The 27,818-nt window shown below is 41.0% G+C and overlaps 1 long non-coding RNA gene across 1 annotated transcript in view; it reads left to right on the top strand.

Annotated features, from left to right (window-relative positions):
* Positions 1-24,181, top strand: part of LOC126312899 (uncharacterized) — a 779,944-nt gene extending 755,763 nt beyond the window's left edge. Inside the window, exon 3 of the long non-coding RNA XR_007554860.1 lies at positions 24,124-24,181. This is a non-coding gene — a long non-coding RNA (uncharacterized LOC126312899). The remainder of the gene's footprint in view (positions 1-24,123) is intronic.
* The last annotated feature ends 3,637 nt before the right edge of the window (positions 24,182-27,818 follow it).

Below are 27,818 nucleotides of genomic sequence, written 5' to 3'. Positions count from 1 at the left end.
TTAGCATTGGAGGGCAGCGTGGAGGGTAAAAATCGTAGAGGGAGACCGAGAGATGAGTACACTAAGCAGATTCAGAAGGATGTAGGTTGCAGTAGGTACTGAGAGATGAAGCAGCTTGCACAGGATAGAGTAGCATGGAGAGCTGCATCAAACCAGTCTCAGGACTGAAGACAACAACAACAAATGACACACATGTGATCATTCCATGGGGTATCAGTGCCGAATGAAAGAGCTGTTTTCAATGTAAATCAGACTATTACTTATAGTGCGAAATGGTATGTGCATTAACAAGCAATTTATATTCGAGACTAGTGACAATATGGTATTTGGAGTTGTGGTGACGGATAGATTTATAGCACAGGGTTAGGTAGAGCAAAGATCAGCAGGTGACAGTTTGGTTCTGAGTTGCATACCTAACGAATGTGAATCTATAATGACACTTCTCTTTACTAAATCGTGTGCAGCCTAGGTCTATTTTTACGTCGTTCGTAGTAATAGACGGAATGTCATTGAGTAAAACAGAAGTAATATCCTGCGTTCCCCAAGGAAGTGTTGTCGGCCCTCTATTGTTCCTGATCTATATTAACGGCATAGGAAACAATCGGAGTGGCCATCTTAGCTTGTTTACAGATGAAGCTGTGATTTACCGTCATGTAAAGTCATCAGATGATCAAAACGGCTTGCAAAATGACTTAGATAAGATATCTGTATGGTGCGAAAAGAGCAAATTGGCCCTGAATAAAGAAAGGTGTAAAGCTACTCACATGAGTACTAAAACAAATCAGCTAAATTTCGATTACGCTACAGTCAAGCAAATGTGAAGCCTGTAAATTAAAGTAATACTTAGGGATTACAATTACAAATAACCTAAACTGGAACGATCACATAGATAATGTTGTGGGTAGAGCAAACCAAAGACTGCGATTTATTAGTCAGAAGATTTAGAATGTGCAACAGGTCTACTAAAGAGACTGCTTACACCACGCTTGGAGTATTGCTGTGCGGTGTGGGATCCGCATCAGGTGGGACTGACGGATGACATCGAAAAAGTACAAAGAAGAGCAACTCGCTTTGTATTACCGCGGAAATCGGGTAGATCGTGTCACAGACATGATACTTGAATTGGCAGTCATTAAAACAAAGGCGTTTTTAGTTGCGACGGGATCTTCTCAAGAAATTTCAATCACCAGGTCTCTCCTCCGATTGCGAAAACATTCTGTTGGCACCCACCTACATAGGGAGAAATGATCATAACGATAAAAAAGAGACATCAGGACTCGTACGGCAAAATTTAAGTGCTCCTTTTACCTGCTCGCCGTTAGAGAGTGGAATGGTAGAGAGACAGCTTGAAGGTGGTTCATTGAACCCTCTGCCACGCACTTTATTGTGAATAGCAGAATAATCACGTAGATGTAGATGTCATTGCTAACATTGGTCGTTGTTTCATAGGCCTATACTTCATGTTCAGTCTTTTTTGAGTTAGCAAGGAACCCATCGGTTACAACATTACTTCAAGTTTAATGCACTAATGTTTAACAGTAACTGGAAATAGAAGGGAAACTCGGTTGCTTTGTGTTACATAATCGTGTTATCTCTGCAGAGTATTTTGGTGCATACGAAAAATTCATTGGGGATATCAATGATTTTCTTAGCCATTAGGGCTGACTTTAGTTGAGGTACAAGGCATAAAGTGATACTTATTCGAAAAACGTAATGCTGAAAATATTACTTTACGTAAATGCTACGTATTTGTACCGTACACGGAAAGAAAGATTTAAAGCCTACCATCAGACTTAGTTATTACTGATACTGAGTACGTTTTAGGTCCTCTTCTTTCACACAGCGACTCAAGAATATCTGACTAACAGAATATTTAAATACAATACTTTAATTACTTAATTTTCTTCAAGTAATAGGGGAGATAGTTCTTCGGAGATGATAAGATTGTTGGGTTGGCAATCGCTAAAACAAAGGCGAGTTCCCTTGCGACGGCATCGCACCAAATTTCCATCACGTACTTTCGCCTCTGTATAGGAAAATATTTTGTTATCACTAACGTACAGGGCATGAGCGATCATCTTAATAAGATAAGAGCAAGCATAGAACGTATGGAGAAACTTCAGTGTTCATTTTTTCCACGCGCTGTTAGAGAATGGAATGGTTGCGAAACGTTCTGAAGAACGGTTGGAGCAACTCTCATCCCGAGATTTAAAGTGGTTTGCAGAGTAGTCATGTAAATGTAGATGTAGACTATAAGTGCTTCTTTACTCTGTTCTTACTATCTCCCTTGTTGGTCCTTCAAGACATCCATGTTCTATATTTAGCTACCATGCAGTAATATAGTGCACACAACCTTGCAGAAAATAATGCCTCACCTGTTTACTTCCTCCAACAGTATGTGTTGTAAAATATTTGTGCGTCACTGTGCTTTTGGCGCTTTGACCATGTTTTCATAATATCGTGTGCCGTTTTGTTTTGAGTGTTGGACAAATGTTTAATAACTGTTACTTCATATATTTTACTGATTCGATCAATCTACACTACCAAGCCATACTTCGTTCGTTCTTCCATTTTCTCAATGATCAGTCTTCATATATGGTTATCGATTACAAGAACAAATTTTAGTTCCGCAAATTTTATACAACTATATTAATGTACTTAAATTTGGGAACACTTTGTGGTAGTTGTGATTAACGATTTGGCGTAATATATAGTTATGACACATTTTTCTCTAATCATAAAAACCGACTTCCCAACTGGCTTACCAATGTACCAAACTGGTAGTACGCACTGATGGTAATTCTCCGCTGAAATTGGTTGCTGTATGAAGATATCCAGTCAGAGATCATCATAGTGCGTAGAATATCGCATCGGTTAACTATTCATGTACAGGTAGTACCTTCCTAAATTTCAAGACAAAGAACTTTTCTCCGTCTGTGTCAATCTGCTTCTGATTTCTACCTTTGGCAGTTCTGTGCAATATTGCTTTCTGGATGCTGGAATTCTCCTATTTTTCAAAGAGACGTTTCTGTAGCAATTATGATATAGAACACGCAGGTACTTTTCCTTCGTGCTATACGCTATCAACTTTGCCTTGGCTTGGTGTTTCTCTAATCCCAGTTCTGAACAATATCTGCTGTTTTCAGATAACCGATAAGCTGTGTGGCTCAATCACTGCAAGGGTTTGGCCAGAATTATGATACAGTAACTGAGTTCCCGGATTATAGCATATACAGGGTGAGTCAGGTGGAAAGGTACATGCTTTGAAGGGTGATAGTATTAGTGTTTCTGAACAAAAAACTTCATATGGATGTATACCCTATTCCTAATGGTTTCCGAGGTAGAACACATTTAAGATCACTTTTGTACGTTTTTCTTCAACAACATGAAAACCGTACCCTCCAGCGAAAACGTGTCACAGTACAAAATTAAACTATGTTAAACTTCCTATAAAAAAAGGTCATATTCACGTTTTTTCTCTAGAACTAGTGGTTTGTGCTAAGACAGCGCGAGAATGTTGAAAAACTCTCCCGACGCAATGCGCTGTAGCTTACGTAGCTTCTGTACGCCAATTTGAGGTAGCATATTGAGGTAGCAAGTTGAAACAAACAGTTTGATACGGAATGGTAATTAAATGGACACCCTAGCTGCAAACAGGCGTTGATGTACTTCATTAGGGACATGTTGAAAATGTGTGCCCCGACCGGGACTCGAACCCGGGATCTCCTGCCTACATGGCAGACGCTCTATCCATCTGAGAGGGCACAGAGAAAAGCGCGACTGCAAGGACTTATCCCTTGCACGCTCCCCGTGAGACCCACATTCCCAACATGTCCACACCACTACATTCGTAGTGCGCCTAAGGGATGTTGCCCATCATACTATCGTCATGTATAGTTTGATACGGGACACTTGTGACCTATAAAATCGGGAAACTACCTCCAATTGGCCTAAAAATCTACGTAAGCTACAGCGCATGTGCGACGAGCGAGTTTTTCAACATTCTTGCGCTCTCTTCGCACAAACCATTAGTTCTAGAGAAAAATAAATGATACCATGTTCTAGGAAATTTAACACAATTTCAGTTTTATTTTACACTGCAACGCGTTTCCAGTGGAGGGTGCGGTTTTCGAGTTATTCAAGAAAAACGTACAAAAGTGACATTAAATGTGTTCTGTCTCGGAAACCATTCGGAATAAGGCATACGTCCGTATGAAGTTTTTTGTTCAGAATCGCTAGTACTATCACCCCTCAAAGCATGTACCTTTCCTCCTGACTCACCCTGTATTTGTGTCGTTCTTTTGTTAATAGCAGACATAATCAATTCCTTTCAGCCTAAAATATATTTATTCGATAACTGACGCCAAAGAATTTGAAAGGGTGTATATTCTTCGCAGCGACTGTCAAGTACGCAATCTGTCGCAGTATTTGTTGTCGGTTTGAACAACTGCTAAAGGAGTTCTTAACATTAAGGGCACGTGAATTACATTAAAATCAATTTCTGTCTTAACAACAGAATTTTAGCTAAAACTACGTTCTGATATATTTACACATAATATGGTGAAACAGAGTTTGTACTTTTTGTTTTTAAACTTGGCTACTCTGTTAGAAGACGCACCTTGCGTAACACTGTTTTTCTTTCACAACACACAACTCTGTGTGTTGTTTCGTGCACCAACTTTCTCTTGGGAGCAGATTTCTCTGCCGTCGTGCTGCTAAAAAGTTCTTACTGCCTCCAGAAAGCGTTTCGGTGGTGGAAGGCCTTTCATGTCAAAAGGTTTATCTCGCCAGACAATGGAGACACCGTAAACACGCAGAGTTCATCAGACAGAACGTCAAATATTTGGGCATCACAGTAGCACTGCTAACAGTACAGATCGATCAGATCTCAGTGAAAGTTTCAATCAGACTTCAAAGGGATATTGTTATATAGTATAGAAGTGAAAGCAAAATGGGAATGTTTGTTTTATTCAGTTAATAGGGGAAGTCACATTAAAACTATTTTGTTGTTCCAATTAATGCATATTATTGATGGAGCAGTAAGGGCATGCGCAGTCTTATACTTGTCATAAATACCACTTGCTTATAACATGGAGAAATAATTAGTTGCTACTGCCCATATGATAGTGGCTAAGGCCAGTCCTGAAACTACCGCAAGGAGAAACCAATAAAGAAAGAGAGAAGATGACCAAAAGAAAACTCGAAAGTAACGAGTAACTAGAATGCATTATGAAACATAGAGATTAGTCAGAGGTCTCATATAAATTTAGACTTGGAATACCCAACAACTGCATTTTCTGACATGTTTTTGTGCTCAAAGAGCTGAAATGCTTTTCGGTAAATCCAAGGTTTTCATTGGAGAAAAGATGGGTTATCAACACTTACCTATCTTCAATAGAAGGAAAAATATTTAAAGAAACTTTCACTTCGATGCAAAATTATGTCTAATGTTGAGTAAAGCATATGACGCAACTTACATGATGGCAGCGTGCATTTAGACATAGGTATTGTAAAAGTGTTATTAGTCATTTCATAGTCTCTAAGACTGGATGAGAATATGTACATACAGTGATAGTAAAATAAAGAAGAATCTAACTTACCGGTCAGCCTCAGAAAATATGGTATTTAATAACGACAAAATATATACAAAAGAAAACTGAAGACCCTTTAGGCGACGATCAATAAGGCTTTAGGAAAGGAAAAGGAACGAAAGAAATAGTTCTGAAGCTCTTGATAACGGAAGCAGGCTTAAGAAAAAGCAAGGCACCCACATAAGAGTTGTCTAGCTAGATATCTGCTAAAAGAACAAGATGTTAAAATAGGTATAAACAATAACAGAAGACGCGTAATACATTCAAAGTAGAAGAAAATAGAGGAAACAATAATATTGAGAAATCAAGAACTAAGAGCTCTCATTAAACAGTGTGTAAGACACGGATATTCCTGATAATATTCGCTGACATTCCTATCCTGATCGAAAGGAAGTGTTAAAGGACTTCTTAAAGGGAATAGCCGAATCAACAAAAATACTGGATGAAAGTAAACCAAAGGAAGTCCACAGAAATCAGAAGTAGTAGAATTGAGTTTACCAATAAACGTAACATTGAAATGACGAAACCAAGCAATTCCATTATCTTGGAAGCCAAATGGCACACCATGAATGAAGCATAGTGAATAAAAAGCAGTCTAGCGGAGGCAAAGGGGGCTTTCTTATCTAAAAGAGAATCAGCTACTACCAAACATAGAGATTTCAGATGAGACTGTAGTATATACCATCTCAAAATAGCAAGTTATAAAGATACTAAACTGAAACTGAGGCGTTGATTGGTTGCATGGTTCTATGTTCCATTTTCAAGACTGGACGTAAAAAATTGGCAACACGGTTTGCAAATGGCTTTTCCGGATGTCCTATTTTTCGTGAAACCCCTTTAGTTCCATGTATATCAATATATCTGAGGATATACGTCAACTTTACAAACTATTTAACTGGAAACACTAATATTTAGTTTTTTGGAATTTTGCAAAAGAATAATCAAGAATAAGCTATTTCTTTGCATGTTGCAAAGCAAATTATGATTTAAACACGTTAAAATGTTAGTGTTAATATTGCATTATGCTTTTAAACTATTATTTATTTTAGATATTCACTAAAGTGGACATAATTTGCAAAAACTGGGAATCTTAGTGTCCCAGACATATGTTACCATTAGCGCACATTTCTTACATGTTACCAATCAAAGGTTAACTTGACAGAAAAATTTCTGGGAATGTGTCTGGAGCACTGGATTGCCTGGAGATGAATCATAGAAAGTCGGAGAGGCAATGGATAGAAAGGTTTCAGAAGTAATGCTAAGGCAGGAAACTAACTTAGATTCCCTCAAAGGTATGAGTTTCTCCCCAGAATCGCCGAAGAAAGGAATGAGTGTAATATGTCGACAAGATAAAACCTGACGATGACATATTCGTTAAGACATCACAAAATGTACAAGAGGCAGCTGTAGTGAGTGAAAACAAATAAGGGCATAAGTTGCAGGTTCTACTCTGAGATGAAGAGAGCACAGCAGAGGCGATCATGGTGGAAAGTATCAAACCATTACGAAGACTTATGGAAAAAGAAAATGAAAACGTATATCTGTAGCACACTATTTTCAGGAAGGGATTCATCAAATCATATCAGAAGGGACTCGGAGTATTTAAGATGTTGCGTTATAGGATGCTGAAAATGAAGTAGACTGATAAGAAATGAGAGTCTTCGTGAGGGAAGAAATACGTGGCAACAACTTAGATTGAACTGCAGTGGCGTTAACCCTAATAAAATATACATGTTGTTGTTGTTGTGGTCTTCAGTCCTGAGACTGGTTTGATGCAGCTCTCCATGCTACTCTATCCTGTGCAAGCTTCTTCATCTCCCAGTACATACTGCAACCTACATCCTTCTGAATATGCTTAGTGTAGTCATCTCTTCGTCTCCCCCTACGGTTTTTACCCTCCATGCTGCCCTCCAACACTAAACTGGTGATCCCTTGATGCCTCAGAATTTGTCCTACCAAACGATCCCTTCTTCTGGTCAAGTTGTGCCAGAAACGTCTCTTCTCTCCAATCTTATTCAGTACTTCCTCATTAGTTATGCGATCTACCCATCTAATCTTCAGCATTCTTCTGTTGCACCACATTTCGAAAGCTTCTATTCTCTTCTTGTCCAAACTATTTATCGTCCATGTTTCACTTCCATACATGGCTACACTCCATACAAATACTTTCAGAAAAGACCTCCTGACACTTAAATCTATACTCGATGTTAACAAATTTCTCTTCTTCAGAAACGCTTTCCTTGCCATTGCCAGTCTACATTTTATATCCTCTCTACTTCGACCATCATCAATTATTTTGCTCCCCAAATAGCAAAACTCCTTTACAACTTTCAGCGGCTCATTTCCTAATCTAATTCCATCAGCATCACCCGACTTAATTCGACTACATTCCATTATCCTCATTTTGCTTTTGTTGATATTCATCTTATATACTCCTCTCAAGACACTGTCCATTCCATTCAACTGCTCTTCCAAGTTCTTTGCTGTCTCTGACAGAATTACAATGTCATCGGCGAACCTCAAAGTTTTTATTTCTTCTCCGTGGATTTTAATACCTACTCCGAATTTTTCTTTTGTTTCCTTTATTGTTTGCTCAATATACAGATTGAATAACATCGGTGAGAGGCTACAACCCTGTCTCACGCCCTTCCACACCACTGCTTCCCTTTCATGCCCCTCGACTCTTATAACTGCCATCTGGTTTCTGTACAAATTGTAAATAGCCTTTCGCTCCCTGTATTTTACCCCTGCCACCTTTACAATTTGAAAGGGGGTATTCCAATCAACACTGTCAAAAGCTTCCTCTAAGTCTACAAATGCTAGAAACGTAGGTTTGCCTTTCCTTAATCTTTCTTCTAAGATAAGTCGTAAGGTCAGTATTGCCTCACGTGTTCCAGTATTTCTACGGAAACCAAACTGATCTTCCCCGAGGTCGGCTTCTACTAGTTTTTCCATTCATCTGTAAAGAATTCGTGTCGTACATAGACTACGGATAAAATAAATCAGATTCATAGTTGATTAGATAAGTCTAAGATTAAGTTGATAAGACAGTATCAACCACGTGAATAGAATAAATGCAAATAACACTTGGATGAATTACAAATATAAGAAAGAAGTTTCTGTTGGAAACAGAATATAGAGGGGGCTGAAAATTTAGACGGTACAACTGGAACAAATTGACATACCGCAACAGTTCTTGCACCTTGGAGAGGGGAGAGGGAGGGGGAGAGGGAGGTTGTTTTATATACTCATATTTTATATATTCAAAGAGACCCCAATTAGTAGCCAAACAATATCAGTGGCTCTGCACTGTTGACCTAACTACAAACCACACGACGCATTAACACACCAGTAAAATTAATGTCTTTATCCACGTGAACGTGAGGATTTTCAGGAGATCCGTACACGCAGTTGCGGCTGCTTACGGTACCCTTCAGTTTGAATCGCGCCTCGTCAGACCAGATAACAATCCTTGCAAAACGTTTATCTTCGGAAAGCAAGCTTTCCAACCACTCCTAGTACTGGATCATCCCTGGATCTGGGTCATCGTCATTCACAGCGTGCAACGGTCTTGGACTGTACACTTTCCACTTCGCAGCCTTCACAGATTTTTGAGGCAGCAGCGTTGGAAGTTGGAGTTGTTGATGTTTTAGGTTGACCACACCTTTTCTTATGGACATACTGAACAGTACTTTCGGCTTGGGACATAAACCGATAAATTGTTGTACATGATGGTGACTTGAGTTCCGTACACGTTACATCAGTGCTGTTTTACATCCATCATGTTTTCTTATTCCCAGTACTTCCAGAAACGCTTCAATACGGCCTTGTGTTTCGCAAACGATAATCTTACTTCATAAATTGCTGCACAGTCATTTTCTGGAAAACACGCGCCAAGAATCGTTGAGTAAACAATGGAATACGTTAAAGTACCAAATTGCAACAATTGGTCATTTTGCTCCAAAGATATTGACTGTCAAAGAGTGTCTACATTTTTCTGGACCAGTTTGTAGATAGGAAAGTTCTTTAACCATTTGCACAGAATGCGTTGTAGGTGGACAACTCGTGTTTCCATCCAGGAAACTGCATCCTCGAAGACATCATCTACGCTGGACAGATTTCCGGAATAAGGCTTTAGAAGACATTCTGTGACTATGTGGCGTGTCAGCAGTCACACTTTGCACTTTCAGTGATTCGCCACTTATGAGTCAAGTCAGTGCTTGGTGCGTATGTGATTTAGGGTGATCGACAATCGCCTGGTAGTTGGAATCCATGTGGGACTGGTGGAGGATCGACAAAGTGACTTTCAGAGTCAAGAATGGCTGCGAACAGCTCAGCCTGTCATGTTGTTTCTAGCCGGAATCCTTCAGAAATGAGCTTCTTGCTAAGTCTCCAAGAGGGTTATCTACATTTAAATTGTTGCCTTTGAATGGTATCACTCTCCAGGTTTAGTGGCAGTTTGGGATTTCTGGAACATATCTCCCATTCCCTCGTCAACTCAGCTTGACTACTTGTCGTTGTTTGGTCTGTACTAGGCAATGGACTCTAAACCCCAATAGTGTAGTCTATACCAAAGCTAATAAGCAACGTTTGGTTACAAGATGATAAGATGTGCCTTACGGCATCACAGTTTGACTTCCAAGATGTACACGGCAAAAATGGGATAGGAATTCAACTAATAAATAATGAAGGACGTCGGATGAACTTCCGAGATATAGAATATTATACAGGAGATGAAGTCACGACGGCCACAACAAATCAGACAGAAGACTGATGACAAAACACAGCCATAAGAATGACACATCTTGACCAAGACTCAGAGATTCCTGCCGAAATCTCGTGAAGAACGTGACGGACCGAAAGTCAGCGAAGATTTTAACAAGGATGATCAGCAGTCTATTCGTCTGAATTGTTAACGTTGACTGAAGTGAAAGGGAGTGAATTTCTTATCTTTCTGCCCCCAACCTCTCTTACCGCCCCATCTTTTCCATCTACACGAGCTGCTGGTGGGCAGAGAAAGAGAGTGGTTCGCGACGGGCGGTGCGCGGCAATAACGCCAGCTGCCACTTTGTCATTCTAGGCGCGTGGGGTGGCAGGGCGGCACCGGCGAAACACGGCCGGAATAACTGCCGAGCCGTTAAGGGCGCAAATAAGCAGCCAATAGCGCGCCGGCCCGCTGTGCGCGCCGGGCGGCCTGCTCACAGGGGGCGCAGCGTTTGTATGCTACCAGAAACACAGAAACAAAGTATTCCATGTCTGCCCGTGCTGCTGTCTCTGTCGCCTGTCCACTGCCCTGAAGCCACAGGTGAGAAGTCTGTATCACAAGTTATTAGGTCATTTGCATACAGATCCCTTTAAAAAATACACAAAGACACTTTAATAATTTTCGTATAAATGCAGTGGTAGTAGTTCAGAAACCTTACCCAGCATTCATTCGTTGATAGTTGTGCACTGTAATTTATAGCTTGGCCAATTGTAACTCCAGTTTCCCTCCCATAGATTCAGCTTCTAAATGGCAAAGCTGTTGCGGCCAGCAACTTTGACTATTTAGCCACTGCAACAACCGGTGGCGTCACAGGCTTGCAGCAGGCAGTGAGCACAACATTCACGACATTTTTCGCCATGTCATGGTGGCATGGCATCCTAGTTTACAGTCATCATTTCCGATGGAACACTACTTTGTTTGCGTCTAAATTGTGAGAAGAGAAAATTAGTCCCGAATTCAGTCGCTTACAATACACTCGCTGTCTATCCTTTTGTTGACGACCTGCGCTGCTAGCTTCGGCTCGATTTCTGTTAACAATATGATGTACTTGCGATATTTCACGTCTACATCTACATACATACACCTCAAGGCACCGTATGAGGCATGGCAGAGGAAACACTGAAGCACCACTAATCATTGGTTTTCCGGTTTAACTAGCAAATTGATCGAGAGGAAAACATTGTCTATATTCCACTTTACGAGCACTAACTTCTCTTATCCTGTTTTGACGGTGCTACGTCTTTCTTTATTCCGATCTGGTACGTTATTTCTATTTTGAACTGCGATTTCCTTAACCTTATATAACGGGAGTGGAAGGACTTGATCCATGCAGTCGCCATTTCATGTCAACATATTAATTTGCATCATAGATAAATCATTAAGAGAATTACAATCATAAATCAGATAATAATTTCCTTAAGAAACGCCATTCAGCGCCGGACCGCTGTTACTGACACAGTACGATCAAGCGCTAACTGCCGCCCGTACTCAGACACACCGTGCTCGCTGTCGTCTCTCCATTGTCTCGCTAATTCGCGCACTTCCGCGTGCCGTGCCCTACGTTGTCTTTCCACTCCGTACTGTCCGCTATACCCTCAGCCGGCCCAGGCTCCAAAGACAAACTTCTGCCAGAGGGAATCGATAGTGCCTAACCAAAGATAGCCCTGGTACGAGTCCCGCCACCGCTGACGATCTAATGGGGACCTCAGATCCTGGAGGAGTACTCAAGATCGGTCGCATTAGTGTTCTATATGTGGTATCCTTTATACACTCCTGGAAATTGAAATAAGAATTGTCCCAGGAAGGGGAAACTTTATTGACACATTCCTGGGGTCAGATACATCACATGATCACACTGACAGAACCGCAGGTACATAGACACAGGCAACAGAGCATGCACAACGTCGGCACTAGTACAGCGTATATCCACCTTTCGCAGCAATGCAGGCTGCTACTCTCCCATGGAGACGATCGAGAGCTGCTGGATGTAGTCCTGTGGAACGGCTTGCCATGCCATTTCCACCTGGCGCCTCAGTTGGACCAGCGTTCGTGCTGGACGTGCAGACCGCGTGAGACGACGCTTCATCCAGTCCCAAACATGCTCAATGGGGGACAGATCCGGAGATCTTGCTGGCCAGGGTAGTTGACTTACACCTTCTGGAGCACGTTGGATGGCACGGGATACATGCGGAGGTGCATTGTCCTGTTGGAACAGCAAGTTCCCTTGCCGGTCTAGGAATGGTAGAACGATGGGTTCGATGACGGTTTGGATGTACCGTGCACTATTCAGTGTCCCCTCGACGATCACCAGAGGTGTACGGCCAGTGTAGTAGATCGCTCCCCACCCCATGATGCCGGATTTTGGCCCTGTGTGCCTCGGTCGTATGCAGTCCTGATTGTGGCGCTCACCTGCACGGTGCCAAACACGCATACGACCATCATTGGCACCAAGGCAGAAGCGACTCTCATCGCTGAAGACGACACGTCTCCATTCGTCCCTCCATTCACGCCTGTCGCGACACCACTGGAGGCGGGCTGCACGATGTTGGAGCGTGAGCGGAAGACGGCCTAACGGTGTGCGGGAGCGTAGCCCAGCTTCATGGAGACGGTTGCGAATGGTCCTCGCCGATACCCCAGGAGCAACAGTGTCCCTAATTTACTGGGAAGTGGCGGTGCGGTCCCCTACGGCACTGCGTAGGATCCTACGGTCTTGGCGTGCATCCGTGCGTCGCTGCGGTCCGGTTCCAGGTCGACGGGCACTTGCACCTTCCGCCGACCACTGGCGACAACATCGATGTACTGTGGAGACCTCACGCCCCACGTGTTGAGCAATTCGGCGGTACGTCCACCCGGCCTCCCGCATGCCCACTATACGCCCTCACGTCCACGCTGTCGCGGCATGCTACCAGTGTTAAAGACTGCGATGGAGCTCCGTATGCCACGGCAAACTGGCTTACACTGATGGCGGCGGTGCACAAATGCTGCGCACCTAGCGCCATTCGACGGCCAACACCGAGGGTTCCTGGTGTGTTTGCTGTGCCGTGCGTGTGATTATTGCTTGTACAGCCCTCTCGCAGTGTCCGGAGCAAGTATGATGGGTCTGACACACCGGTGTCAATGTGTTCCTTTTTCTATTTCCAGGAGTGTAGATAAGCTATAATAGATTGAAGTTGACCATCCCTACTATCATCCTTTGGTGGTCTTTCCATTTCATATCGCTTTCCAGCTTACGGATAGATATTTATTCGCACACCACTAAAACTTTATATCAACATTATATGGTTATTAGTACTACTCATCTGCATTAACTGGCTTTTTTCTTTAATTTAGAGCAGCCAGTAATTCATCACATTAAACATAAATTTTTCTATGCAATCTTGTATTCTTCTACAGGCAGTCAACGGCGATATCTTTCAGTTGTTAAAAAACAGAGTATTTTATCTGGTACAGCAGGAGGACGGAAGGATTCGCAATCACCTTGTGAACGAGTGAGAAGCACGCTATTTTTAGCGAGTAATTGTAGAACGCCATTGTGGGGTCGCTAGGAATAAGTGAGGAGTATGTATTTCATATGTGCACCGTTTCGAAAAATACAGTATTGTTTTATTAACAGAAATGTCGTGGGAGTTGTTATTTCAAATAGTACAATAATTACAGGAACTGAAGCCCACCTGTGTACTTTGGAAAACTACGAAGATCCGATAAGCTTTATGGGAACACGGTGAAGAGTTCAAAGGTGAACACGGCGACCAAACGTAGCGTTATAAAGAATGGTAAGCACAAATCTACAGTGGAGAAAGAAACTACTTCGCCCTGCAAAATAATATAAACTAATACGAACTTATTTCCAGGCAAAGCTCAGCTTATTGTGCTTGTCATTCATGCCGAAAAATTAAACTCAGAATTCAATACATTTTAAAAAGCCACGCATTTCAACATTTTATTATCGTCTATTCCATTATTTTATTATATTATAACCAGCAAACAGTCACCGATTACTGCGCACGCAGTCCAGCAGATCATTTATGTATGTTGAGAGAAAGTGTGCTCCTAACATACTTCCCTTGCTCACTCCTCACGTTACCAATGTCTTGTTTCTCGAGATTTTCCCCACGTAAAGAGTATTCCACGAAGTTTCGGGACTGCAGATGGACAGCGTCAACTCCTTGTCATGATGTTTCGGCTGACAACTGTTCAGCTTTGCTCAGATGACTGTTTCGCAAAACGAATATCGTGACAAGAAGTTGGTCTAATCTGGTTGCAACTTCGAAACTTCATATGATGCACGTGTAGCTGGCGAACATTTTACGGGCAGGACAACATGGGTTCTATTACATAAAATGTTTTCGAGCCACTCACATATCTGGGAACATCCTCGGACCTTCGTTAACAGTCTGCAGTGGATCACCATATCATACACTTCCCGTGAATCTCAGAATATGGAATGTGCCTGTTGCCCTTTTATTCATAATTCGCAGGATATCTTGTGAAGATTATCGCACAAGCGAATGGAAAAGGTATGGCCATGTACAATTAAAACTCTGTCCATTTTTAAATGATGCGACCTGTAGTTTTTTATTTCTTTTATCCTTAAGAAGCTTCAGTCTTTCTAGAAAGGAATTCTCTTTTCTGTTAACCAGGAAGCATATCATTTCTCTCCTTGTGGAGTTTGATGTCGGAAAACGAGTCAGTTGCTTATTTTTGTGTTATCTGTAACGAGTACAGTGTGAAGTCGTAGATTAAGTATTACCTCTTCCTGAGGCTCTTTTCATAATTCTCGTTGTGATAAACTCTGTTTTCTGGCCAGATTTAAACACATGTAGGCACTCGGTATAAAAGCACATATGATGATAATATTGATTCCTTTCGAAACAGGGCCCCTTCGGCTGGTAATTCGCCGCGCTGAGCGCGCAGCCACCGATACGGACGTGGTAGCATCTGCCGCCTCAAACTGTTTTCTCAGTGTCTTTTCTAGTGGTGCGCTCCACCTCATTCGATGGCAATACGTGTGATGCTGGCAATGAACTGAGCAGTATCTACTGCACATAGTGTTTATGGTGCTTAGGGCTTTTGGTTTTTGAGATTATAGGCGTTACATGCCAAACATAAGTAATACCTTTAATTAAAGACCGCTGATGATGCGCTAACTCAATAGAGCGAAACGCGACTGGTGGGAAAACCATGCATTTTCCTGTATTTATATCGACGGAACGAGAATACTCTCAGGAATTGTAGAGCAACTACAGACAATACGGCCACACAAATTACTTTTAAAAAATATAAGAAAAAAATTAAAATCTGCTTTTTATTTATTTTTGTGTTTTTCATTGTTAATGTATAATTTCAGCATGAAACAGTTTTATTTTAGCTCATTCATAAGATTCTGTCAAAGTGCGAAAGTGCTCATGTATCAATCACTATAGCGTGTTCCCCAGCATCAAACCTTTATGGAAGAACTGACCGAGGCACAACTTAAGGACGAAGAATACAGTGGACATTAATGTTGTCAAAAAAAGAAACACAGATCGTATCATAGACATTTCCACTGTGGTGCAAGTATTGTGAGAGCAATAGATATAAAGATGAATCGGAGTATGTCATGTAATTTACAACGATCCCACGAGAATCACTGGCGCGTTATACTGACATTCTATCCTTAAACAACTTCAGAAACTTTTTGGGTGGAGTCGAGGTTTACCCAGTAAAACTATGCTGTACTGAGGACGGGCTGGCCACTTACTTCCACAATTGTGAGACGGCATAGAATTACCCCTGATGGCCGTCTGCAGAGCTCATTTCTCAAAAGCGAAACACATCACCCACAGCTTCCAGCCCCTTGCTTCAAGTTACTTTCATCTGCGTTACAAAGAACTACGGAAATGACGGTGCAATTAAGAGAATAAAGAACGGGCTCCACCGTGAAAGACTGCGGAAAATGGAATTAACAACTTGGTTAATGGCGCCGCCCGCGCCGGCATATTTCAGTAGAAAGTATCGCCGTGATGGATCAGCGACCGTAATTAGATTGGCCGACAGCTCCAGCAACACTAATTAGGAACGCCGTGGCGCGGGGCTGGGCGCTCAATATCATCTGCGGTACCACGAAGCGCTGTGGCCCCTTCCGCGTGCCTCTAACACGGTTAACCAAGCTACAGCGGTCTTCCAGAATCATAAGGGATAGTTCGTGGCCCTGCAGCTCCGTCAGCAGCGACCACGCAGACATGCGAACGTGCCGGCGCACACCCACACCGAGCACCCACTAGGAACATCTTACGCTGGTCGCGCAAATTATTTGGAAAAAATAATGAAAAGGGGGTTGTCATCTTTTAAACAATGTTCACCGCTTTGCCTCACATAGCGCGCTGCGAGTGTTGCTGCGCATGCCTCAAGGGCCACTTGCACTTGAAAATTGATAACATTCTTGCTATATTGAAGGAAATATTTACAAACTAAAGGAACAAAACCTATGGACTTTGCTGGCGCATTCTCCTCTTCATAAACTTCCCCGTTCTTAGTTTTAGCTGAGAATGCCCCTATAAATTGCCGGGTAGAGCATCCATTGTCTCTGAAAACTGTCATTAAATCTGCAATCTCTTTAGGCTAACTATTTGCGTCCGACACTGTACGGATCCTGTGTACAAGGGTTGTAAGTACACCCATGGTTTGGAATGGGTGAAAGCAACTTGAAGAGCGTATGTGTAAATCAGTTTGTGTGGGCTTAGGATAGGCAAAATCCCCAGAGAGCCACTACTCTTCTCTCTAATCAAAACATTCAGGAATGGGAAACAGCCATCTTTCTCTAATTCCATATTAAAATCAATGCTATGAACAGAGTTAATATTAGATAAAAAATTTAATAACTTATATTCTCCGTGGGGTCACGCTATGAAAGTATCATCCACGTACTTCCAAACAACAGTTGGTTGAAGAACTGTCGATTCAAGCGTTCTTTCCTAAAACTTCTCCATACAAAACTTAGCTACCTAGGGAGGCAAGAGGCTGCCTATAGCGACTGCGTCAGTCTGTTTAAATCATTCTTGATTAAACATACACTCCTGGAAATTGAAATAAGAACACCGTGAATTCATTGTCCCAGGAAGGGGAAACTTTATTGACACATTCCTGGGGTCAGATACATCACATGATCACACTGACAGAACCACAGGCACATAGACACAAGCAACAGAGCATGCACATTGTCGGCACTAGTACAGTGTATAACCACCTTTCGCAGCAATGCAGGCTGCTATTCTCCCATGGAGACGATCGTAGAGATGCTGGATGTAGGCCTGTGGAACGGCTTGCCATGCCATTTCCACCTGGCGCCTCAGTTGGACCAGCGTTCGTGCTGGACGTGCAGACCGCGTGAGACAACGCTTCATCCAGTCCCAAACATGCTCAGTGGGGGACAGATCCGGAGATCTTGCTGGCCAGGGTAGTTGACTTACACCTTCCAGAGCACGTTGGGTGGCACGGGATACATGCGGACGTGCATTGTCCTGTTGGAAGAGCAAGTTCCCTTGCCGGTCTAGGAATGGTAGAACGATGGGTTCGATGACGGTTTGGATGTACCGTGCACTATTCAGTGTCCCCTCGACGATCACCAGAGGTGTAAAATAGATTGATGAAAGAACGTGGTGAAACAAAGCACCCCTGAAACTGTTTACCGGTTAGTGCCAATGAATCAGCAACAGGTATCTCTGTAAAAAGAGATACTACATCAAAACTCATTAAAGATCCGTACTTGTGGAGATCCCCCAGTTTGTTGAAAAATCGGCTGAGTCCCGTATGTGATATGGACATTTGCTGTGGTCTGTTCAAGAAAGCAACAATTTTTGCTAAATCATTTCTGGGGGTCGTCAGGTGAAAGTGATTTTCTGAAAAACAACTAAGATTTCTGACTTGCTGGGATCAAGGAAGGATAAGTTGTTATTGCGGAAGGCGGGAACACACAAAATATCTGGGCAGTTTGCTACGGCCTATACAGGACAAACGAGAAACACAGTGAAAGCACGGTGCACAGAACATAGACCTTGCACTCGCCTTCTGTAGTCCAGCAAGTCTTCAATTGTGGAAAAGTGTATCTCTAACGGACATTGAATGATCTATGACAAAACACTAATTTTGGCCACAACAACATCTTTTTATGACTGCATTACAAAATAACCTATTGGAATACACATTGTGAAACCCTAATGAACCGCGACAGCGACTATCAGTTGGATAATGTATCGAATCCCATCATCTCTGAGATTTGCTCCAGACGATGACGACAGAATATTCCGATAATTGCGGCTAGGAGCTACGCTGAAGACAGGTGACCTTTGCAGTTATACCAGGGAGAGCGCTGTGGCCGGCGGTATGGTCCTTCTGTCACCGTGACTCTTTATACATGTGTGGCAATACTCTCAGTCTTCGCAGACTCATCTGAAGATGACCAGAAAGTGTCCAGTGGAGCGAAGTTTACGACGAGCGACTGCAATCCCGAAATATCATCCAATATCCACTAATTAAGGAGAAGGTACAGGATGATAGGACATCTTCTAAGACATGAGGGAATGACTTCCATGGTACTAGAGGGAGCTGTAGAGGGCAAAAACTGTAGAGGAAGACAGAGATTGGAATACGTCAAGCAAATAATTGAGGACGTAGGTTGCAAGTGCTGCTCTGAGATGAAGAGGTTAGCACAGGAAAGGAATTCGTGGCGGGCCGCATCAAACCAGTCAGTAGACTGATGACCAAAAAAAAAAAAATCCATTTATAACTGAATTTTTCTAGCCTGCAGCGGTGTGCGTGCTGGTATGAAACTTCGTGGCAGATTATAACATTTTTCCGGACCGGGATTCGAGCCCGAAGAACCTTGTCATTCGTGGGGAACTGCTCTACCAACTGAGCTAGTAAAGCACGTTTCACAGCTTACCCTCACAGCTCTATTTCCGGCAGTGCCTCATCTCCTGCTTTCCAAACTCACAGAAGTTGTGAGACCTGAGTTTCTTCCGGCGTATAATTAGTTAAAATAATTTACGGAAATACAGCCGGGTGGCGTCGTCGACAACCGCCGATATTTCGACTGGAACGCGCCCCGCCACTTCCAATGCATTACTGCATCGAGGAAGTGCTGTGTAAGGGACTTTAAAATCTTATTTTTCAGAGAAACCCTGGAAAGACAACTCTCACTATTAACGCTAGCGCTATCACGAAGCAAAGATAACTTCTACTCGCTTTTTATTCAACGACCAGTGCTACGAGCAGACAGATGGAGTTGCGAGTGGTACCTATTATTGACATTTTGTCTACAGAAGACTTCGAAAAATGTGACTTGGAGTCACCGACTTTGAAACCTGCGTGTTTTTCAGGTGTATAGATGAAATATTTTGTTGTTTTCCCTAAAGGCAGTGAGGATTTGAGTTTTTAGAAGACCTAAATTCAATCCACACGAAGGTTTGTTTCACGAGGTACGTGAAAACGGATATCTGACTACTATTTCTTGATTTGTTGGTCAGGAGGAAGGCTGATGGTACCTTGGGATATGCCGTTTATGGGATGCCTACTCATACCGCCGTGTACCTGCAGAGTCATAGTTGTCACCTTCCGGCCCAACTTGAGGGTGTACTTCGTACCTTGGTTCACAGGGCGCATGTAGTCTCCGACATTGAGAGTTTGTCGGCTGAGTTAGCTCATCTCGAAGTCATCATTCATCGGAGTGGTTATAGTGAAAGATGGATCTTGCTTTTTCGTAAATCAGTCAAAAATAGTCTTTTATGCTGAATAAACGGTGGTTTTCAAATAATGTTGACCACGGTTTCGACGGATTTGATGCCGTCTTCTCCTGGACAAAGAAACTTTACATTAGCAGTTCACCCAATAAAAGCTGTCTCCAGACGACTTTAATAGGCAACGATCCGTGCGTCCATATGAAAAAATTAAGGCCCCTAGAACGAAGGGCTTGTCATATCAGTAGAAACAACCATTAAGAATAGCAGAAGATGCTGTCAGTATTTACGATTTGTCGGCTTGTTTCCCTTTGTTACCCTGTGTAGGTGTTACACTACCACTTTCACATATCTGGATGAAGAGGTTGATAAATAATTGCTGAGATGATTCACGTCTCTTGGGACGTGTTGCCGCATATATGTTTCAAGATCGAACTGCATTCTTTTTACATTCTCCATACACCACGAGCGTATTGGCCCTTTCTGCGTTGATAAATTCCGTCGTGCATTCACGACTCCTTGCTTGGGCTGTCACATACTAACTGATTTTCAAGTCACGGTGTAATCAAGGAACACATACAACACTGTTGCCAAACATAACAACGTCTTACCTAGCAACTGTAGCAACTGCTCGGATGGAAAGACACGAACAAATGTCGCTGTGGAAACTGATCAAGATACTATTTCTAGTAAACAACTCTTACTAGAACCGCGCAACAACCACCACCGACATTCTAATTTACACTACTGTTAGTCTGTTAAAGTCAGTAGGCGTCGTTCCATTAAAAATGCAAGTCTGCGCAAAAAATACACTTTCTAAGTAGTATTACAATCTGTTTGTTGCAAACAAAACGAACCCCTGAATACGATTACACTCTGTGAAAACCGCACATCAATAGCAGTCTCCATTTCCACAATATATTCAGTGCAAGTTTTAGGAAATTCGCCTGGATACAATTGAGGACGTTCAGTGTGCTACACTGAGAGGAGTAGGTTACAGAGAAGGGAAAGTCATGCCGGACCGTAGGAAATCGGTCATAAGCTGATGACAAACAATACTTCTTCTATTTCTTTCCTTACGCCGCGTGAGCAAAATAAATCCCTTATTCTTGTAACACCTAGGAAATCACACAACTAAGAGCAATGAAAACTTTCATTTTTTCATCGGTGTTCATTGTAAGTGATGTTGTGGTTTCGGTCTAATCATAAGGTGATGGGACGAAAAGTAAACTTATTTCAAAATGTTACGAGCTTTTGTCAGCGACTCAACACCACTGTTTGCCTTGTCTTGAAATGTCACCGCTCTTCGCCCTTTAACAGAACCTGCCATGAGGCGATATCGGCTTAGAGCTGGTCGCGTCGGCAGGACGACCTCACGCACCGAGACCTTTCCTTCGCTCGCAGCGTTCTGTTTATCTTTGAGCCTCCGCGAAAACTTCGTCGGAAGCCTCGGCTCCCGAAAGTCCGCAGCAAACGGAGGCGGATCCGACAGTTTATGGCGAGCCTGACCCTGGCAAGTTGGGGCGCGGTTCTTCGCCCGCGGCTAACGTCTCGGATTACACACAGCGGGTGGGGGCCTGCTGAAGATAATGGAGCGCCGGGCGTGCGAAACGTCGCCACGGGCGAGCCAAGCCGCAGTATCTGCTATCTTTTCATCTCCTCCCCGCCTCTGGAATTAGCGCACAAAATACCGTTTACCAACACTCAGTTTAAGTCGTGTTTTTTTTCTTCCACTAGTCTGAGTGATATTTCTCTGACACCTAGACGCTGTTACACAATGGAAAGTCCAAACTTGTAATTCTACCATTAAATGTTCTGATTTTTATATTTCAGTCATGGACTTGGCAAAACTATATCTTGTGAGATCAACAGATTTCTGCCTTCCTTCCATATTTCTTCCTGAATTTAGTCAATATTACTCAGGAACCAGTTTCCATTTAGAATAAGTAATACTTTTATTTTTACTATTTGATAGTATCGCAGCACTAAGACTGCACATTTCGCTGCCTATCCACTCTCTGTAACATTTCGGATGTGGATACTATTCTTTGGTACTAAGAATGTGTCATAAATTTCATTGAGAAGCCCACTCTCGATTGTTACTGAAGCACGTTAACTCAAAGACATTTGCTGCGCGCATGGTCATTTTTCCATTCAGTACTGAGATAAAGAATCATTTTTCGTTTAAGGAACTAAACTAAGTTATAAAAGTTTATTGCGTCAACGGTCGCTTAGATGTAGAAAAATTATTCTCGTTGCCGATTTTGGGAAACAGAACCACCTTCAGATGTGCTTAATCCACGAAAGATTGTTCACGCAAATAAATATTGTTAGTCATTTTTGAAAGATATAATCTAATGAATGTGGAAATAATTTCTATCTAGATCTAGATTTCTGAAACTAAATATTAAAAGAAGGAACAATTCATTACAGTTTAAGATACTTACTAAGACCTTAATATAAGAAAGAACTGAACCTATTTCCTAGTTATACTTTCAATAAAATCTGCTGCCTATTTAAATGAGTGGAAATAATAACAATAGGTAATTTGTGTTACTTTTTAGTACAATAACAAAACTTATTAAATCCGTAATTTACAAATTATTTCTATTTCCACTGGAAAAGCAGCACAGAAATACAAAAAAAGTCAAACACTGTGGAAATGTGTAAATTCTTTGCTACATTTGAACAAAGGACGTGAATAAGTAGTTATACTTTACGAAATTTTCTATAAAAATACCTGAAAATTGATAGACATGTTAAACATTTCTGCGTATGCAACTGAAAAATGACAGCAACAATTTGTATGTGATACGAGAGAGATATCCCATGATGGACCGTGAATCGACTAGTGACAACATCAGTTTAAATTGACAGGCCACTCACTGATATCATGCCACCTGAGAATATTTGCAACAAGTCCTGAACCATACATGGTTATTTACTTACCTACAATCATTATAAAAGAAATATCTTATACAAGCGGTCTGCTGCCAATTTTTTAACTGGGTGCCATTTGGAGGACTTACCTGTCTCTCAGCCAACAGCAGCCGGTTCTCATCAGACGATCACACAGCCAAGTAAAAACCAGACGCGACGGTGTTTAACTTCTGTAATTGGGCGGTGCCGATGTTACCAACTAGAGAAGACCGTTGGCCATTATAATAACAGTCTCTATATATCAAAGTCAGTGTCCCAACAGATTGACTCACTGCTTCATCATCTCCGAGCCCAAACCACTAAGAGCACAAACTTGAAATCTGGAGAGGGTATTGACCTTATAGTGTAGTCGCCGTTTAAGAATGGACTTTTCAATATTACACTCCTAAGGAAGTGAAATAGGGGATGAACTGTTTTTAAAAAAATGTATCTCTATTAAGGCACTTTTGAAGCTACACCTGAAATTGGTGTTTGGTTTCTGGGTCATAAACGAAGAAACACATGTTTAATCACTTCATGGAATATAGACCCAGTAGGGATAAAACAGTGAAGGATCTTCTTTCTGGAAATAAATCACTATTAATGAACTAATGTAGTATTTTTAAAGCTAAATCATTGAAAAATGGTATTTGGTTTCTCGGTTACAAGTAAAATATTACGATAGTACAAAACGATCTCCCCTTCTTTGAAATTCACATTCTTCGAAGTGATATACCAAATGGCCATCAAAATCGATGCAGAGAAAAGGACACTAATGGAAAAAAGGTGCCCATATTGAAAAAGTAAGTAAAAAACTAAATTTATATCCGTATAGACAGATAAACAATAGTCATGGCGTTCCATTAACGCGTGTTCCATCTTCTTGTCACAGAGTCAGCTCCCATAATTATGCTAGAAATAAATATGTAACCTCCGGAAACAATATGAAGATGAACCTAAACGGTCCGAAAACCGGTTTATGGAATACAACATATTTATTCAAAAACTGACTGGTTGAACTTTTATGTATCTTACTTACGTCCAGTTAACAGTCACTCGTTCTAAAATATCCATAATGGATATTTCTAACTTAGGTTCCATGATGAAGTTTTAAAAATATTGTTATTTTTTTCAGGTTCCTTCATATGGAACTGAACATCCAATATCTGGAGACCAGTCATGTGAGAAGGAGGTAAGATGCCACAGAAATATCTAACATTAGGTTATTGCTGAAGACGTTTTTGAAGAAAATACTAGTGTCGGAGACAACATGCTGTTGGCGCAACAACAATTACTGTTTCTCTTCATAGTAGCGCTTAAGTACCGTAGTAATATTATACGTAAACTACTCCCCTAGGATTTGTCTGTGTATCTTATGCTCGTATTCGAGTTGTGTTGTACAATATCGTAACGAATTTGTGTATGTGATCTAAGGCTGCTGTGTATTTTTGTGGCTGTGTTCTTCCCTTAGCCACCATGTATTGCGAACATAATTAATGAGTAACTTAGGCTGACACATGGGAATGACCTTCGCACATTATTTAGTAGCTGCATTGCACGATACACTGTAGATGGTCCCAGTACTATATATTCTTCTGTCCAAGTTAATGTTTGCATCTGAAGATGGTACAATTAATTAAAATAATTAGGTTTCAAATATACGTAAAATTATTTAAGGACGGAATGACAGGAAAAACATTCATTTCCATAATCCGTAACTGACACCCCGTAGAGCTGCACACTGATATCGGCTGTAAAATTCTAATAGAACTTACTTCTTAATTTCATTCATTGTAATACACTTTTTCTTACTACGACAACAGCACCTGTAGTTAAAAACATAACCTTGATTTCAGATTCGTAATTCATTCTATAAGCAGTTAATATGTTTGGAAGGACATAAATTTTGTGTAAAACTATAATTCAGTGTAGTGTGCGTAATGACTTGGTTATTACGCAGGAAGGAATAGCACTAAAAATGATTTTTTTATCAACGTAATAATGTTGAAAATATTCCTGTTCCACAAAATACTGTTATAATACTAAATAACAAAAATTTTCCTGATGTTCCACAATATATTATTTGATCATGAACTGGATTTGACTTCTTAGGCATTTGTTCACAGACAAGGTAAATTGAAAACTCCAGGTAAACTGACGTGCGACGTACACAGGTTTACCGATACGAGATATACATAAAAAGGCAAATAATGTTTTAAGTGGAAATCGTTTGCATTTAACAAAAGATCAAAAATAAAATCGAAATTATCTTTGGATCCTATTGCACTACTGAGTCTTTTAAAATTAAGCTAGCAACGTATGTCATTTATTTATTTACTTACAGCATTTCCAATAGTGTCTTCTTCCTGATTTATTAATGGACTGAGATCCGCCTCGACTGCGCAAAAACACCTAGTGTTTTTTCGCAGTCGAGGCGGATCTCAGTCCATTAATATATTAACAAACGATTGCTGACGCGCTGCAATGTTGAAGGTTCTTTCTTCCTGATTTTCTTAACAGTAGGTAACATGTAACATTATAGCACTATGTAACTGATAAGAACTCCGACATTTCAAACAGTTTAAACTTTTCTTTTTTTAAAAAAAAGCGTTTCTTAGCAAAGTTGAGAAATTCCTGGACTTCTGAATTTTAACATCTACAAAAATCTCCGATTACAGGTTCCAGTTGTCAAGCTTGCATTTCTACGAGATATGTAAAGGTGTGGCACCTGAAACCACTAATCATATGTTTTTATATGCATTTTATGGATCCTAGATTATATCTTTACCATACATTAGATACAGAAAGCACTATAATATGCCCATTCGTGACATAATTCGCTGCTTCTTTTTAGTTATTAGAGAGTGAACTTGACTACCTTATCAAAAATAAAATGTGAAACTAAATTTGATGGAAGAAATTCCGTGGTACTTGTTGAGGAAAGTAAATTTATACAGGTACCACCCAGTTAGAAATGAAATCGTTTGACTTCACTAGCTTCTTTGTAAATATTTCCACATTTGGCTAATAAACAAATTATAAGATCTTTTGCAATAAGCCATGTAAGTCGTTTAGAATACATCAAATAATATTTTCCAGTCAATCGTGTGTAAAACAGAAATAATTTCAAATGGGGAACACTTTTTGCACAGCATGGTGACCTTTTCATTACCCCCTTTATCCTACACAATCTGAAGATTCGATGTGATATTTCGAGTAAGATTTTTTAGTGAAAGGCGCACAGAGCTACAAGAGTTAAAACTGGATCATTTACATGGTTGAAGTACTGTGGACTGCTAGCACTACAAAGTTCGATATACTCCTACTATTGAACTCACAGAATCGTAAAATGCCGTTAATATTGTACCTGGAAGGCTTTGCCATATATTCCTTAGGCCTTAGAGACATTAGCATTTCCAGGAAAACAACAGCTACTAACTTCATAATGCCTGAACGCTGCAGCATCCTAAAAACATAAGCAGCCACCTTTTCATTCAAGGGTGCATCGAACCATATTAGGTTAAAAACGTAATACAGAGTATCAAACTTTTTGCCTCCAGTATAAAATTACACCATTTCTGTAGATGGGTGACAGAAATCAGTCTGTAGCGGTATAATTTTCCACTTGTTAACAGACAGTTTGCAAATAGTCTCGCAACTGCAGACCTGTGTGTGACAGTCAAATTATTATTCTGGAAGACGAAATGAAATTCTTGACAACGACTGGCGTGTATAAAACCACTCACAAGTGGTGTGGAAAAGTATATTTTGGCCAGACAGGAGCCGCTGTGTCAATTAAGTTACGGGAACATGAGAGAAACTGGATATTAGGAAAGACAGATTCAGCCTTTAAGAAAATGTTTTAATAGGAAACCTCCCATACGATAAGGTTGTGAAAATTTTTATACTGTTAAGGAAAACATAAAAACAATACCGGAAAGACTTAAAATAACTCAAAATATGACAGAAAATGGCAGTTTAGTTTTAAATGAACAAACACCACTTTTCCGCCCTTGTTACATTAAATTTTAATTGTGATGTTACCATAGAACAATTAATTTTCAGTAGTAAATTCAATATAATTTTTCCCTCCTTGTTGAATGTACCGTTTTACGCTAGTTGTTTGTTACCTTGCTCTCGAATACAAACGATAACCGTGTTCGCAAATACAATGTTCTTTCGTGTAGTCTTTGATGGAATCTGAATCGGTATTTTTACTACAGTGGCTCAACAGTCCTTAAAGCAGTAGTGGACATTGACATTAATCAGTCTGGGAGAAGCTTCCAAAACATTTCCAAGGCCGAAGACGGAAATAACTGACAACGAAATAGGATGGCTTAGGAAGGAATTGCAAGTGAAACTTGCAGATGATCCCTTCCAGGATAATATCGATTAACAGACACTGAGCAACTGGTTGAGGAATGCGGGTTTGCGTGAAAAAAGTGAGTAATTTTGGACTGCGATACAAGATCATGCCATTCCAAAGAAGTAGTACATTCTGAAAGAGCGAAGAGTAGAACATAGCTGCAGAAAGTGTGGAGATGTAATCGAGATTACCTCACACATTATGTATGGATGTAACAGTTGTCATAGACGGAATATTTGAAAAGGTATGAAGAGCGCCTAATAGTCCCCTTCAGGCTGATCCAGTAGTAGCAGACCTGATACATGAGCGATTAATAAATAACCGAGCAAACAACCTTCCTGAGGGACATCACTGTACGCAACGCCTGAAGCTGCAAACCAAACAGTGCGTGAAGATCGCATTGGCAGTAAACACTATGTGGAAACAGAAATCAGTACATATCGTCCTTGTGGTAATGTCGGAGA

The sequence above is a fragment of the Schistocerca gregaria genome, chromosome 1 (assembly GCF_023897955.1).
Source record: "Schistocerca gregaria isolate iqSchGreg1 chromosome 1, iqSchGreg1.2, whole genome shotgun sequence".
NCBI classification, from domain to species: domain Eukaryota; kingdom Metazoa; phylum Arthropoda; class Insecta; order Orthoptera; family Acrididae; genus Schistocerca; species Schistocerca gregaria.
This window is presented reverse-complemented; position numbering and strand designations above follow the sequence as displayed.